The sequence below is a fragment of the Leptinotarsa decemlineata genome, unplaced genomic scaffold, assembly GCF_025532065.1.
Source record: "Leptinotarsa decemlineata unplaced genomic scaffold, Ldec_3_MD MMD2_tig00000157_RagTag_RagTag, whole genome shotgun sequence".
Lineage (NCBI taxonomy): Eukaryota > Metazoa > Arthropoda > Insecta > Coleoptera > Chrysomelidae > Leptinotarsa > Leptinotarsa decemlineata.
This window is the reverse complement of record NW_027412543.1, coordinates 2,865,249-2,871,808: the sequence shown is the minus strand read 5'-3', so window position 1 is coordinate 2,871,808 and position 6,560 is coordinate 2,865,249.

The window sequence follows — 6,560 nt, the reverse complement described above, 5'->3', positions numbered from 1 at the left end:
CTCTCGAATGTGGCATGAAAACACGAATTATATAGACGAAATACAAACAACATTTTTTGTACAACTGTTGAAGTGAATTTACATCGTCTGAAATATATTGAATGAATACATCTTGACGTAGTTTTTGTCCCGATGAGTTATCGCGTTATCGCTTTCAAACGACTGTTGTTTCGAAAATAGTATTCAATGTTTTCAGTAAAATCGAATACAGAAATTTTTCCTGTCTGAAAAAACTTAGCCCAAAATAACTGAGTGATACTTCTCTCTTTCATTTCCGATATCAATACTTGAAATACAATTTCACATCTAGTGGTCTTTCTATGTTTTTACTATAGACGGTCTGTTGGCAAGTCGCGTGTTAGACTTTTCGACTTGTTTGATCATAGTTGCTCCAATTTCAAGTTGTATTCAAGAAGATGGATGTTGATTTCAATGGTGGTAGTATAACCCGAATAGATATATCTGAGAACTATGTAAATTTGCACAATATTCCGTGAGATACTATGGATCGACCTTTTTGACGGATTTGATAGCCGTTGCTTGCATTTTTGCAAGGTACTTTTAGTGTCTAGAATATTTGTCCCAAAAGTTGGGCCTCTACATACAGGACAATCTCTTGTTCGGGAGAAACATCCAAAAGAAATCTGATAACCGTTTTGTCAAGCAAACTAGACAGTCTAATGTAGAGGCTATGACGTCTTCCGAACCTTCTTTAGGCGAATATGTGAAAAGTCCTCATAGTTAATTCTGTATTGAATGCGGAAAAAAATGTCAATATTTGGCCCATACCGCAGGTCGAAGTCAAAAATACTCCCGAATGTGGCATGAAAACACGAATTCTATACACGAAATACAAACAACATTTTTTTTACGACTGTTATGGTGAATTTACATCGTCTGAAATTTATTGAATACATACATCTTGACGTAGTTTTTGTCCCAATAATTTATCACGTTATCGCTTCTGAACGACTGTTGTCTTGAAATAGTATTCAATGTTTTCAGTAAAATCGATTACAGAAATTTTTTCCTGTCTGAAAGAACTTAGCCCAAAATGACTAAGTAATATTTCTCTTTTTCATTCATCCTATATTTGATGATATCAATGCTTACAATACAATTCCACAACATCCAGTGGTCTTTCTGTGTTGTTACTGTAGGCGGTTTGTTGGCAAGCCGCGTGTTAGACTTGTTGACTTGTTTGATCGTAGTTGCTTCAATTTCAATTTATATTTGAGAAGATGGATGTTGATTTCAATGGTGGTAGTATAACCCGAATAGATATATCTGAGAAATATGCATTTCTGCACAATATTCCGTGAAATACTATGTATCGACCTAGCCGTTGCTAGCATTTTCGCAAGGTACTTCTAGTATCTCGAATATTTGTCCCAAAAGTTGGGCCTCTACATACAGGACAATCTCTCGTTCGGGAGAAACATCCAAAACAAATCTGATGATCGACGTGTCAAGCAAACTGGATATTCTCATGCAGAGGCCCTGACGTCTTCCATACGTTCTCCAGGCGCATATGTGAAAATTCTCAATAGTTATTTTTGTATTGAGTGCGGAAAAGGAGTGTGTCAATATTTGGCCCATATCACAGGTCGAAGCCAAAAATACTCTCGAATGTGGCATGAAAACACAAATTTTATACACGAAATAAAAACAACATTTTTTGTACAACTGTTAAAGTGAATTAACATCGTCTGAAATATATGGAATACAGACATTTTGACGTTATTTTTGTAAAGATAAGTTATCGCGTTATCGCTTTCAAACGACTTTTCTCTTGAAAATAGTATTGAATGTTTTCAGTGAAATCGAATACAGAATTTTTTTCTGCATGAAAAAACTTAGCCCAAAAAAAATAAGTAATACTTCCCTTCTCCATTCATTTTATATTTGATGATATCAATACTCACAATACAATTTCACAACATCCAGTGGTCTTTCTGTGTTGTTACAATAGACGGTTTGTTGGCAAGCCGCGTGTTAGCCTTTTTGACTTGTTTGATCGTAGATGCTTCAATTTTAAGTTATATCTAAGAAGATGGATGTTGATTTCAATGGTGGTAGTATAACCCGAATAGATATATCTGAGAAATATGCAAATTTGCACAATATTTCGTGAGATGTTATGGATCGACCATTTTGGCGGATTTAATAGCCGTTGCAAGCATTTCTGCAAGGTACTTCTATTATCTCGAATATTTGTTTCAAATTTGGACCTTTACATACAGCACGATCTCTCGTTCGAGAGAATCATCCAAAACAAATCTGATGAGCATTTTGTCAAGCAAACTGGACATTCTAATGTAGAGGCTATGACGTCTCCCAAACGTTCTCCAGGCGAATATGTAAACAAGTCTTTATAGTCATTTCTGTATTGAGTGCCAAGAAAGAGTGTCAATATTTGGCCCAGACCGCAGGTCGAAGCCAAAAATTCTCTCGAATGTGGCATGAAACCACGAATTTATTACACGAAATACAAGCAACATTTTTTGTACAACTGGTAAAGTAAATTTACATCGTCTGATATATATTGAAAACATACATCTTGACGTAGTTTTTGTCCCGATGAGTTATCGCGTTATCGCTTTCAAACGACTGTTGTCTTGAAAATACTAATTTACACATTCAAGACAAAGTGTTCCAGCCTCAAAATGTAGAATATGTCGTCAACGATGCTGAAAAACAAATTTTGTACTTTCGACTACAATAATTTTTGTTCAATATGTAAACGTACCGAATGTGGGTGAAATTCCAAGGAAATATGCGTGAAGGCTCATGTAAACAATGAAAATTGATTTGTCCAACATCAGTCGATGAGGGCCAGTTAGCAGTATTTGCGCAGGCGCAATTCCAAAGAGTACACCATTCAATTGTGAATTGAAATTTATATTTCAACATCGTCATTTGAAAACAAAATACTGTTGAATTTGTTCCAGAACACGCAACGAGGCAAGAGAAAAAGAAGTCATGCATGAAATTTGACGTTCATAAAGTTATCATAGAATCTACGATGTTAGCATGTATTTTGATTAGAGTTGTACAACCAACTCATTTCAAGTTGGTAAGAATATATAATATAGGTATGCAGAATTATAGCTATCACTTATTGATAAAGCCAGACACGTGGCTTCATAACAATTCAGTACGACGAAACAAAAGCTCTTTGTTTGATTGCATAATATGTCATCACCTATATTCCTTTTCTTACCCAAGGTGACATTGATTACTGTCAATGCTGAATCAGCAACCAGAGATATGCAGTTCTCAAAGCGACGGAACAAAGGCTCTCTGTTTGATTTCATAATTTGTCATCACTTATTTTCCTATAAATACCTCCTGCGAGGCGAAATGATGAGTTATTTGTATCAGTTGAAGGTGATACTAGTGACAAGTGCAACGATTTCCATCTGAACGTGTTTTCCATGCTCACTTAAGAATTTTCATTGCAAAATTTTTTATACGTTCTTTACTTTTTCTCAAATGAATTTATTCAAATTTAATTTAATTCAAATTTACTGTAGTGTTTTTTTATATATACTTTTTGAGGGTTATTGTTTTTTTTTCCAATTATTTTGTAATACAAAACAGTTTAGAGGTAATTACGTATTCCTTAAGCCAACCCCGGACTACTATTTTCATCCTACATATATCAGAAGATAGGAAGTGACAATTGCTGATATTTCTCAATCATTAATAATGAATAAAAGATAAGAACCGATAATTGTTGACATCCATTTTTATCGAATACTATCTCTTACAATATTTATTGTATCGTACAATTTGTTTTGATGTTCCATTAGATGATAGCCTCATAACCGTGAAATGAGATTATAAATTTCACTCGAGAATCATCCAAGCTGAATAAGAGTTTTTCCCGTATTTTATCTATTTACCTTTGACAATGCCATAGATTGTCTATATACAGATTTATAATATTATAAGCAGAAGCTCATTTTGTGACCAGCTTTCGAGTTGAATAAAACGTATAGTAACAAAGGAATAACTTTTATTTATGTTGTCGTAATAAACTAATAAGGTATTTTTGACATTAAAAATAAAATAAATACAACAATAAAATAGTTGAGAGAGTGCTCGTATAATTTGAAACATTAATTGTTATTTAAATTTTGGTTTCTCGCAGGTGGATTTTCAAAAATTAAAGTTCGGTCGTGAAGAGGAAACTAATTAACAACAACAACTTTCTACCACATCGAGTGACGGAGAAGTATCACACCCCATTAGGAAAAATTTATCATAAGAAAAATACGCTGTCGTGTTGTTTTATTTGAATTTGTACGAAATCAAGGTTAGTACTGCTTTCCCATTTTTTCTCTGTTCGAAATATGTCTAGAGTTTGTGATTGAATACAATACTTTTTGTTCGACTCAAAAAGTTTCTCATTCATAGATATGATCTGCATAAAGTAGTGTTTTCAATACTTTTTATGTGTTTAGTACTTACAGAATGACTTGTGTTTAGTACTTGTATTAAATGACAATTGATTTTTTCAATTATAATTGTAGCTCGCCCATTTATCACAATCGCTCCACGAAAGACTTTACTCCCACTCTTAGCAACCTTTCCAGAACGAACTTTAATCTCAACAGCTTCAAGAACCATCTCAACAGTGTCCACAGAACGAGATTCAATTTTCTGCAGCTTCCAAAATCGACCCATCATACTAAGAACTTCATTTGTGAACAAAATATCGATGAGTCATGTCAATAAATGAAATCCAAATGGTTGATTTTCCAAAAATCAAGTCGGTAATTGATAAATACATCTTACACATCAAAGATAATTATTCGGATCATATTGCCAAACAAGCTATACAATAAATTAATAAACATATAAGGAAATGCGTTTTAACTATGAAAAAAATTCAATTTCCGGTTGGGGAAAAACAATGATTACACGAATTGGGAAATTGAAACGCTTTAAAGTTATTATCAAAATGATGAATGATAAACATATAGGCTCGGGTTTGAAACGACAAAGCACCAGGGTAAAGTGACAAAATGTTAACAATGTTTTCAATAGTAGAGTAACAACGGGGGTAATCATCAATTTGACTCATAAAGAACCTAAAAAGTTTCTAGACGATGCTTTTCCATTATTCAAACGTGAGATTCACAAAATTTCAAAACAAATGTCATGCCTCAAAGTTAATTCTACATTTTCGGGAGATTTTAATAAGAAATCGAATTATGGTGATATTGTTGATCGCAAATATTTCAGTACGGCAAATAAAGTTATCGATTCAAGTATGGACTTGGCTGCTTGGTACAATGAAAACGTTGTGGATGTTATATTGAATAAATTAGGCGAATTTGAAGAACAACTGTCGGGGTGGGACATTCAACCATTTGTAGTTGCCATTCAGATAAAAATATTTGAAAAGTCTTTCTTTCAACGTTCTAATGGTACGTTCAGTCATAGAAGCCTTAGTGATGATGTACGTATTGTTGTGATTTATTCCATGTTTTTTCATCAAAGTTTGAAACGTATTGTTGTGAAATTCTTTGCCTTGATCGGTTTGTGAATTTTTTGGACAACGTTTCGTATGTGTCAAGATATTTGCAAACGTTTTGGTAGTTTCCTCTCCCGTTTTTGATTTCAGTGGTCTAGTCCACGAAATCAAAAACGAAAAACAATCTATGACGACTAGAATCAGTTTGAAATTTCGATTTTGGTGAGCGAAGTCCATCTGCCATAAGTCATCTATTCCTTCGATAATTCCTTCTAATTCCTTCTAATTGGTTTATGTAATTCGTTGACAAGTTGAATCTTGTCTTTGGAAGTCATGACGACTGATGCTGAAGATGTGTGAACCCCGCTCTTTTATTATGGTTATGCTTGAACTTCATTTTGAATCTTGTTGATTTCCTTGATAGTAAATTGTATCTTGGCTATATTCGAATTTATTTCGGTGATTTGTTTGGAGATGTCACCTTGAAATTTGATAAGTTTTTCATTTACTTGGGTCATTTTTTTTCCGTGTTGCTTAGCTAGCTGATAAATATATGGAGAAAGTTCTTTGTTGGTTCCATCCACATACTTTTTATTAGCAACATCGTAATCAGTGATGTGGCTTTTCACATGACACAATTTCACATCACCACAATGAATATTACCATCTGCGTTATAATGCAATAAACTTCCTCCAGAGGGCGTTGGCAATTTTCACTTTCTGTTACTGTCGCTACGTCCAAACTTATCGATAACCATTTTGAAAATGATAATGTATTGGAGGACGTAGTGTTTCTCATATAATTATTTCTGCTTCTTTGAGTTCATTCAAAATGGCAATTATTTCATTGTTGTGTGAAGTATTTCCTGCATCTCGAGACGCTAGTGATAATTTTAGATGTTCGCATGGCTCGTTGGGATCGTCCCAATAAATGTATTCAATGGGTTTCGTATTGAATGTCATTGCAAGAGGTAACGTTTTGTGTGTAAACATGATGTCATGTCATGAAAAGTAGTAGTAGTGAGAGGTGTTTTAGGTTGAAAAAACCCAGTACCAGTTTTACGACGATTTCCTG